This window comes from Nicotiana attenuata, unplaced genomic scaffold (assembly GCF_001879085.1).
Source record: "Nicotiana attenuata strain UT unplaced genomic scaffold, NIATTr2, whole genome shotgun sequence".
Classification (NCBI taxonomy): Eukaryota; Viridiplantae; Streptophyta; class Magnoliopsida; order Solanales; family Solanaceae; genus Nicotiana; species Nicotiana attenuata.
The window spans coordinates 460,213-471,323 of record NW_017670369.1 but is presented as its reverse complement, the minus strand read 5'-3'; positions in this window follow the sequence as shown (position 1 = coordinate 471,323).

Sequence of the window (11,111 nt, the reverse complement as noted above, 5' to 3'; positions counted from 1 at the left end):
GAAGGTTGCCACGAGTAAGTAAGTTTGGGGGACCGAAGGCAGTTCTCCGTGCACCGGACAAGTAGCTTATCGAATCAGTTGCGACATGGATGGGAATGCATGCTACGAAAGATAAGGTCGAGTCTGATACATCAACCATCTACTTAATATCCTTGTACGAGTCCACAATGACTACACGAGATGAACCTTGGTTTGGTGAATTGAAGTTGGCCTTAGGTGTATAGGACTCCCAGTTACTGCGCGCGATCGTATACTCGACTTATGCAGTTTTGTGGGATCTATTTGGAAGTGTTAAACGTAATATTTCAAATATGAAAATAAAATCTCTCTTTATTTGTACAGATTGTCAAGGCAGTGATGTTCGCTGAATTGGTATGCCATGTACAGAGACATTTTGACAGATCATACCAATCTTTTAACAAGGTTTAGATAGTTGGCCGCCTTAACAAAATGTTCCACATTTTTTGCCTAAATAGTTGTCAGTAGTGTATGCCTATGTTTTTGAAGGCAATTGGTATTATTTTTTGGATCTTGGAGCGGCCTCCAGATATTGTATAATGACATCTTATAATTAGGATCCATGTACATTTCCGAAAGTTTGCGACGTTTATCCCATGGTGTTTACTTTTATACTACTGATGTCTACTTTTACTATTTAACAAAAGAATTATAGATGTATAATGGGCTTCGGCGTCATAACAAAGAGCTAAACAGAAGGATTTCCTCTGTTTTGAGAGGTTATTTTCGATTTCGGATACTTCGTTACAATCTCTTATGGCTTGTGGAAATTCCTGGAGATTTAAATGAGCTTCGACGTGATTACAAAGAGCTAAACAAATGGATCTGTTTTCAAAGGTTATTTGAATCAAGATTTTTGTACCATGTATTACTAGCTTCTTCTTCTTTTTCTTCTGCAAACAATGAAGTGGTTCAACATTACTCTAGAAAGCTAACTAATGAAATTTTTAAATTTTTAGCTATGTAATCTCAAGATAGATATACAAACAGAATTGTAATTCTAGCAGTAACTACAAAGTTATTGCACTCCAGGTCATCATGTAGATTTACATTTACCTTTCTTTCGCTACTGCACATATAAACACCACTATCAGCAAAATTATCTGCTAATCTTTTGTGACAAATAAAAATAAGTTTACACTATAATTTGTTGGGCCCATGCAAAGCATCGGCAACATTATCTAGTTAACAGATAAATGCGAGTTGCCAATTAATTCAAGCTCGCTATAAAAAAGGGAATTAGAATAAAGGAATAATTGTGACGGAGAGAAATGAGCCATGAACTAATTCAAGACTAGTTGCAACAAATAATAAAATAATAATAAAATGTACAAATAATATCTAGAATCTAAAAGAGACAAAATAAGTGAACTACTCAAAATGCTATAAAACTTTAGATGTGCTTTCAATATTAGCCCATGTGTTCATACCCGAACCTTGGATTGATACGCTAAATAATAAAAGGATAATGTGCGCATTCCAGCGTCTCGATGCCTTTAAATTTAAAAGAATTATATTCTAGCCATGTGTATATTCTGTACCTTGGTTTAATATCTACCTTCAAAGAAATACCTTGTGTGCGTACCGCATCTAGGTCAAAACAATTAATAATAATATAAAGATTAAGTAAAGTGGTAATATACAGGCCATAACGAATAAAATACAAGAATAGCCAAAAATCGATTTAAGCCTTACATTAGTCAATAAAGCGACCGTGCTAGAACCACGGGACTCGAGGGATGCCTTACACCTTCCCCTCAGTCAATAGAATTCCTTACTCAGTGTTCTTTTTTCGTAGACCATAAATTAGGATTCAAATCTTCCTTTTGATAAGGGATTCAATAAAAGGTGACTTGGAACACCAAAACTCAATTCCAAGTGGAGACTCTAAATAATAAATAATCCCTTTTCAAAATGTCACTTTAATTGGAAAAACTCTTCTAACTAAACCTCGTAATAGGGTTGTGTGGGAAAAAAGAGGTGTGACATGCATAACAAACAGGAAACTCACTTGTTTGAAGAGTCTACGAGCCTCTTCGAAAATGAAAGAAGGGTCTGGGTTGGGGCCATCTTCGAGCCCTACAAGGCATTCTCGAAAGATCTCGTGTCCTTCATAGATTGCTTCCACTTCAGAAGACCTCATATTCTAAGCATCTCGGATTTGCCTATCGGAGAACTTGGGACCAAGGGGTGAGTCATCTACATTAATTATCCCAAATGATACACTTGGGGCGTTCTCTTTATTTTGAAGAGGCTCGGGACTAGACTGTTCGACCTCACCCTCCGGATGGCCTCCTAGGCGAGGTGCCTTTTTTCTGCGCGACTGTTCGGGGGCTTTATTTGAACTCCCCTCAGAGATTTCTTCGATTCTAGAATGCGCCACATCGACCTTCACCGGCTCGACGGACTTCGAAGCACCGATATTTCTCCTTTCACGGGTTACTAATAGGCAGTCATCATCTTCTTATTCCTCATGGTCTCGAAGGCGTTGGACCGTTTCCGGAGATAAGACAGTCGTATCAACCTTAGACCTTCGAACCATGCTCTTATTGGGCTTCGGGGGATTGGAGGGTGATTCTCTTTTTCTCTTTCTTTCTTTAGGAGACATCGGAACTTCTTCTTCATCATCCGGGGCCGGCCGCAAATCAATGGCATTTCCAAGACCTACATGAAACCGAGGTAAGTATCCCATGGCAGAAGTACACGAAAACAAACAAGAGAACTCACCATGGTTTTTGGCCTCCCATCGACCCTTGGCCAGATCTCGCTAGCAACGCTCCGAATAGGAGGGGGCGGAGGCCAGCTTTCGGACGCAGCCCTTGAGGTCAGGGACCCCACCAGGAAACCAAGTAGCGGCTACACCAATGTAAAGGGGTTAAAGCAATGAAAAATATAAAGCCGGGGAAAAGAAAAGAAAGTAGGGAATAAGCCTGCTACATACTCACGTTTCATGTTCCACTCCTCGAGGAATGACATCCAATTAGCATGAATCAGGTCGGAGGTCCTGACTCGGACGAACCAGCTCATTCATCTACGGTCATTGTCCTCATCGATACTAGAAAAGAGAGATTTTAAGGATCGGCGTTGCAATTTTATCAAACCCCCACGATAAAGTCGGGGACTGTATAGTCTGATCAGATGATCGAGGGTGAAAGACATCCCCTCAACTTGGCTCGAAAAGAACCTGATTAAGTAAATGATTCGCCAGAAGAAGGGGTAGATCTGGCCAAGCGTCACTCGGTATCGTTGGCAAAAGTCAAAAAATAACTAGATCTATGGGACCTTGAGCCGAAATTACAGGACCCAACGTAAATGGGTAGGTATATATGCTCAAGTACCCCACTTTAGATGTAGTGATATCCTCCTCGGAGGAAGGAATCACTATTTCTTTATTATCCCACATGCAATCCTCCTTTACTTGCCCGAGCACGGCCTTGGTCACCAAACAAACATATCGAGACATGGGCTCGCATTGGCCTGGTGTCGATGCAAGATTCTCGATTTTGAAATCGGATGTTATTTCACATGGCGGGGGGATGCACTCCTCAATACGATGGGGCACTACCGGTTTACTCTTGGTCAATTGAGAAGATGAAGAAGCTTTTTCTTTTTGGAAAACCGGTTTAGAGGTTTTAGCCATCGCAATGCGGAGGATCCAAGAAAATGAAGACTGTTGATAGTGAAGAGAAGGGAGAGTTCAAGGAAGTTGAAAAAGGCTAATGAGACTTTGAGAACAATATGAGAATAAAGTTTTCAAGCTATTTATAGAGATCATTTAAGCGTGCTGGGGAAGCCAAAAGGTTGACCGTCAGCCACCTCCAATTAATGATTCTTGGAATCGCACAAAAAGCAACTTTTCAGTCGCTTCAACCGCTGATGTCACGATATTAGCATCAGGACCAAGGCATCAAGGATTAATTCATCAAAAATCATAAAGGGCAGCATATAAGTCAAGTTCGAGTAGAGTATCCATTCAATTTCTAAGCTCAAGGGCTATCCGAGTTTGAGGAGTTCCTCGCTCGAGAACTATGAAAAGGCCTAAGGGCTATCCTTATTACATGTTCGAGCAAATTCCCGCTCGACTGCAAAGCCCAAGGGCTACCCGAGTTGGCAAAATTTCTCACTCAGGGACTACAAAAAGATCTAAGGATTAACTTCATTTTGAGATCTCGCTCTCACCTAACTCGGGCTCGGGATTTACGATGTTCCGAGTTGACATTTAAGCTCAGCTCGAGGATTAACAAGAACCTCGAGGGGTATTATATGATCAATTATAAACCTAAGGGTTTATTACGTCCTGAGCTCGATATTTGGGCTAGCCATTGAAATCATATAATCGAGTCTTTTACGAATAAAGATAGAATAAAATTCAGCATGGACCGAAAATTATACAAGGATCCTTTTATACTTCCAAGAAATGTTTACAAAGTATAGCTACGGCACCCACGAAGGATACTTACACAGAACAAAGAAGCAAAAAACAAAAGCCAAAAAACATAATCCACTTCTAAGACCACATCCTTGAGAGCATCCTCTTCGGAAATCCTCTTCTCGGGCGCACCATTTCAGATCTTATGAAACATTTATATAGAGCAAGAGCCGCTCGATAGATGTAATGATATCTCCAGCAGCCGAGATTGAGCATTCCGTTGAAGTTTTGGGCCACAATACATTAAGAAAGAGCAAGCAAAAGGAAAAAACCAAAAAGGGGTTGCAAGGTACACGAGCAACAGTCCAAGAGTGTTAAAGATAATGGTGCCACCTCATTCCATGGAAAGCAAAAGGAATAAAGCGGCACACCAGGTTGAAGTTAAGAGAGATGAGCAGCAGTGAAAAGTTTGCATATCTTCTAATACAGGAGAGATTCGGTGCCTTTCTCTTGTTGTCTCAAGCCGAAGCTTTGAAAAAGAAAGCCTTGCGTAACTGGTAAAGTCACTGCCATATGACCTTGTGGCCACAGATTTGATCCATGGAAATAGGTGATTAGAGGAAGAGGTAGAGAAGGGAAAGGACTAAAAGTAGATGAAGAAGGAATACGTGTAGTTTTTGTTCAGCCAAGTAACCTCTTATTTATAGAAAGCCGACGACGGAACCGGCGGCGCAAGGGGCCGACAAAGGCTGAAACGTACTTGACATTTGGGGAAGCACACTGACATGATATTTCCGATCACTTCAAGCTCCTACGTCAGGGGCATGACGTCTCTATGCGGCAGAATCGAAGGGTCCGATTTCCCGTCGTTAAGGCATTTCGGAAGATCACCTCGAAGCCTCGAGGCAGCAAAGATATGCTCGAGTCTCCTTCCTCAGAGCACGTCGACACTCGGCCTGAAGAGAATATCGGCCGAGGCTGGAGTAAAAATGGGGAGTTCTCAAGACACACGACTAAGTCTGACAAAGTCTAGCCGGCCTACTCTGAACCCAGATCAGGGTGTCACATCTAGCTGTCCCATCTCCATATCTTTACAAATTAATGTATGTCGTACCATATAAGGTTTCCACTTCTATATAATGGGGATCTTTACTATTTTGTAGGGGACTGATGTTGTTCCAACTATTCTACACGAAATATATGATAACTCTCTCTCTCTTTTCTCTCTAACATACTCTCTCGATATTGTTGCTCTTATTTACTATCTTCATACTTGTTCTTCATTTATTGCTTATCATTGGCCATAAAGAGCCTCCTTTAATTATATCACGACTGTTAGCCTTTCACCGACTGCCCCTAATAGCTTGAGCCCGAGCCCGAAAATTGACCTCAAGGCCCCAAACTGACTAGCTCGAGGCCCTGAACAACTAACTCATCGGTTCGATTATAACTCTATTTTAGCTCGCATTTCGTCCTTAAACTTCATACACATAGCATCAACTACTTTACAACTAACATAAAAATAGATCACGTATTTTTAGAGTCTCATCAACAAATTTAATTGTTATTACCATTTTCACGGTAAACAGTTAGGCGCCCACCGTGGGGCTAAGAATAATAGTGATTATTTTCTTGCTGGTTTCGTTACACAACGCAAGTTATCTTTCACACTTTTTCTTGTCCAAGATCTTCGATTTCATGTCAATATGTCCGGCTCAGTAAAGAGAGTTGAGAACGACGGCCTCGAAAATCACGGAGAAAATGGTGTGGTTGTTCCAATTGTTGGTACGCCACCACGGAACCCCGAGAACGCGCCTGGACCGATTCCACCAGACGCGGGCTCGCGCGACGCACCGTAGAACGAGGAAACCTCCTGCACCGATAGGAGCATACAACAAGACGACCAACAGGAAGCCCAAAAAACCCCAGCTCGGGAAGAACAGGAAGTTAGCCTTCATGTTATTTTTGAAATGTTGCAGGCACAATAGCTGGCTATCGCTCAGTTGCAAAGCTACCCAAAAACTCCCAGCACTGTAGCACCGGGAACAACTCCCCCGACCGAACAGGTACCAGAGAGATCGAGCAATAATGGTTCGATTTCCGACCCTGCTATCATAAAAATGCTCGAGGATCTTAGCAGAAGGATCGAGTCGGGTGAGAAAATGATAGAAACCAATGACAAGAAGGTCGAAACTTACAACTCCAGGGTCGACCAAATCCCGGGCGCCCCCGGTCCTGAAAGGCGTAGACTCGAGGAAGTTCGTGCAGTGGCTGTTCCGGGAGGAAGCAGCGCCGAAACCCATTCCAAAGAAGTTCAGAATGCCGGAACTCCCGAAATACAACGGGACCTCAGACCCCAACGAGCACGTTACCGCCTACATGTGCGCAATAAAAGGCAACGACATAAAAGACGACGAGATCGAGTTCGTCTTGATAAAGAAGTTCGGGGAAATGCTCTCGAAGGGGGGCATGATGCGGTACCACAACTTAGCCCCCTACTCCATAGACTCATTTTCCATGCTGGAAGACTCCTTCATAAAGGCACATGTCGGTGCCATCAAAGTAGTAACAAGGAAGTCTGACGTATTCAAGATCAGGTAGAGGGAGAACGAAATGCTGTGAGAGTTCGTATCTCGCTTCCAAACGGAACGAATGGAACTACCCCCGGTCTCCTACGATTGTGCGGTACAGGCCTTCACTCAAGGCCTGAACGAATGAAGTTCAGTGGCCTCAAGGTAGGTGAAAGAGAATCTGATCAAGTATCCTGCCGTAACCTGGTCGGACGTCCACAACCGATACCAGTCAAAGATCAGGGTCGAGGATGATCAATTCGGAGCCCCTTCGGGCTCAGTATACCCGAGCAGGCTCTTAGCAAAGGAATCGAAGCCAAGTAAAGAAAGGTATCAGCCATACACCGAAGATAGGAGAAACGCCCCAAGACGCAACCCGCCTCGCAACGACCGATTGATCAACCGAGGGCAGAATCCTCGGGGACTCATTAACCGAACTGGATTTGACGGAAACATGGGGCCAACAGGGGCACCACGCCTATCACAATACAACTCCAACGTTGATGTTTCAGACATCGTGTTCGCCTTCGGCAAAATCAAGGATATCAGATGGCCCAGGCCTGTACAATCGGATCCTTCCCAAAGGAATCATAACTTGGTATGCGAATTTCACAACACGCATTGCCACATAACCGAGGATTGTCACCAGCTCCGAGAGGAGGTAGCCAGGCTACTCAATAAAGGTCATCTTAGAGAATTCTTGAGCGATCGAGCCAAAAATCAGTTCTGAGAAAGAGAGGCAGCCAAGAAGAACGAAGCAAACGAGCCACAACATGTTATCCACATGATATTAGGGGGCATCGACGCTCCCCAGGAACCCGTGATGAGAAGGACAAAAATATCCATCACCAGAGAAAAGCGACCCGGGGATACGTACCCGAAGATGCCCTCACATTCAGCAAGGAGGACTCCGAGACCTTGTCCCAACCTCATAACGACGCACTGGTAATCTCTTTCCTCGTAAATACATTTCAAATAAAACGTGTACTCGTAGATCCAGGTAGCTCGGCCAATATTATCAGGTCGAAGGTAATAGAGCAGCTCGAACTACTAGACCAAATCATGCCCGCCACTCGAGTCCTCAACGGATTCAACATGGCAAGCAAAATAGCGAAAGGAGAGATCACTCCCCCGGTCAGCGTGGCCGGCACGGCCCAAAATGTCAAATTCCATGTCATCGAAGGAGACATGAGGTACAACGCCTTGTTCGGACGACCGTGGATACACTGCATGAGAGCAGTACCATCCACCCTCCACCAAATGATGAAATTCCCAACAAAAGACGGGATTAAAACCGTCCACGGGGAATAGCAAGCGGCAAAGTAAATGTTCGCGGTACACGACGTGGCACCGACACCAATATCTCCACTCTCGAAAGAGCCAAAGGGTAACTGAACTACATCTTCGGCTAAGCCCGACAAACATAGCGGAGAACCGTACCGCGCCGTCATTACAAATAACAGAGACATACCGGACCTCGGAACATCGCCATCGCATCCTATGATAAGGTATAACCATCTCCCTTTTCATTTTATACTTTACACTAACCCTTATGCAGGCACCCGATCAAAGCAGTCAAAAGCGCTGACCCAGCCCGAAGACTTTAAGGTTTTAAAATCATCCATTGCACTTTTTTCCTTCTACCGAGCTTTTTTCCCGAAGAGGGTTTTACTGGCAAGGTTTTTAACGAGGCAACACCTATATGCTACCTAAGGGGATTCAACAAGTCTTCAAGGATTCTTTTGCTATCAATCCCGAGCGCCGAAGGACATCCTCTCGAAAGATCATCCGCTCGGAAGAGCCAAGAAATGCCACATAAGGTCCCAATGGGAAAATGATGTACCGGACCAAATGGTCGAATGAACCGCGTCCGCACAACCGAGCCCCCGATGGCGGAGATACATGTACTAGTGCCAAATAATCAAGGAATGCTTTTTGCCAACTTATCTCATGGTCCAAAGAAAACCCAGCATTTTCGCTAGAACGATTCCTTCATCAAGAAACGTCCCGAATACTCGGAGGCCGGCGTCGATAATTCGGCACCCACATGGCCTCAGGGTCGAAACTCCAAACTCGTAAGCCCTCAACAAGGCAGCACGGAAATCACGAAATATCTCAAAAAAAGAAAGAAAGCGTCCCGAATACTCGGAGACTGGCATAAAAAAACTCAGAAAATGCATGACCTCAGGGTCAGAATCTCCGAGATCGTAAGCCCTCAATAAGGCAATTCCGAGCTCACGAGTAACGGCTCCCGAGCCAAAACAAACTCGATGACTCGGAGATTGTCGCCAATCACCATTCATTAAAAAAACCGAGGTCATAAGACCCCGAGCGGGCAAACTCGGTCTCGTAAGACCTACATAAGGCGACATCAACAAACTGTAAGACCTCAAGCAAGGCATGAATCATACTTGTACCAAGTATCAACAAACTGTAAGACCTCAAGCAAGGCACGAATCGTACTTGTACCAAGTATCAACAAACTGTAAGACCTCGAGCAAGGCATGAATCATACTTGTACCAAGTATCAACAAACTATAAGACCTCAAAGGCATGAAAATTTTTTAAGACCTTACTACAGGCATAAAACTCGATCCCGAATTTTAGGCTATATATCGCATTTGAAAGATTCCTGAAAGGGCATACCCTCGATATAGACACCTAAACTACTACACTCGGGACCAAAAATGGCTCCGGCCAAACATGAATCACTACGGTCATACGGCTGTACCAGCCAAACTAACGCAACTCGAGGATGCCCGACCGTCGCTATAAAATCATAGGCCATTACTTCGAATCTACTTTGAAAAGAACCGGTTAAACAGGCTACCCTCGACAGGCAAAAGAGCTTCGACCATGTCAGCTCCAAATCACAAGGCTTCGATCTACTCAGCCTACGAGCCAAACTTTCCAAGGTGCTCGAACATCGCCGCAAACAACTTGAAATCGAGGTTCTTCCCGAACCAACGACGGGTCAGGCAAAATAATTGTAAAAGTCCTTAATGAGAGGAAAATAAAGCCTACTTTAAAAGGTCGCTTCGACCCTAAGCATAAGAGCCATTGTCGCCAGCTCACATAAAAGGCCGCATCGGCCCAAAGCGTAAGAGCCATCGTCGCCAGCAGACCTGAAAACTTGAGGATCAAATGAGCTCGAGTCGTAACCCGATTCGGAGATAGGACCCAAAAAAATTAACTACATATGCCTCAGGGCAGAGCATAAGAGCCATTGTCGCCAGCCTAATAAGCCTTAGGGCCATTCACACAAAAGATCGCTTCGATCAAAGGCGTAAGAGCCATTGTCGCCAGCCCATGCAAACATAAAAAACTTGAGGGCCATACGAGCTCGAGTCGAAACACGACTCGGAGACTTTACCCGAAACAGTTGAGCAAAAGCATAAGTGATCAAATGCCAGCTTGAACTAGAGGTCGAATCGACTGAGTGTGTAAGAGCCCTCGGGCCAGCCTAATGAGCCCCAAGGTCATATGACGGATCTAAGGATTCTCACCGACTTTGAGACCAGCTCACCTGGCCAAATGAGGGACAAAAAAGGGGTACAGAAGAACTAAAGCCGCAAAGGGTTTTCTTTTGTACACATACGCGAAAAAATACATTCTCCGTCTACAAACATACTCTAAAGATACTACATACGGAATGGCAAGGTCTACGCCCCACCCCTGAGAGCTACGAACTACCGGCCTCATTTTCACTCTCATCGATGTCAGACAGGAGTAACCGAGCATCACGCTCGTCCGCCCTCGCTCGCGCCAACTCTTCCGGGAGAACAAAACCCCTGGCGCCGATCTCCTTGAGAACCTTTCTTCGAGATTTGCAACGAGCATATTCTTTGATGCTATATTCACGATGAAGGACCCTCTTCAACTCGGCTTGGGCATCGGTAGCGTCCTTCAAATAAATTGCCATCTCCTGATCGGCCTTAGTACGACTCAGTGATGCTTTGGTACGAGCATCAACGATCTCAGCCCTGACCTTCAAAAGTTCGGATTCGAGCTTCGTGATCATATCCGCTTGAACTGAAGCATTATCACAAGCTAAGCGGAGTTGGACCTCGAAGGCAGGAACTTTAGACAAGGCATCTTTCTCCTTTAAAGCTTAAACCTGCGCCCGAGCTCTTAGCTCGCTACAATCATTCTTG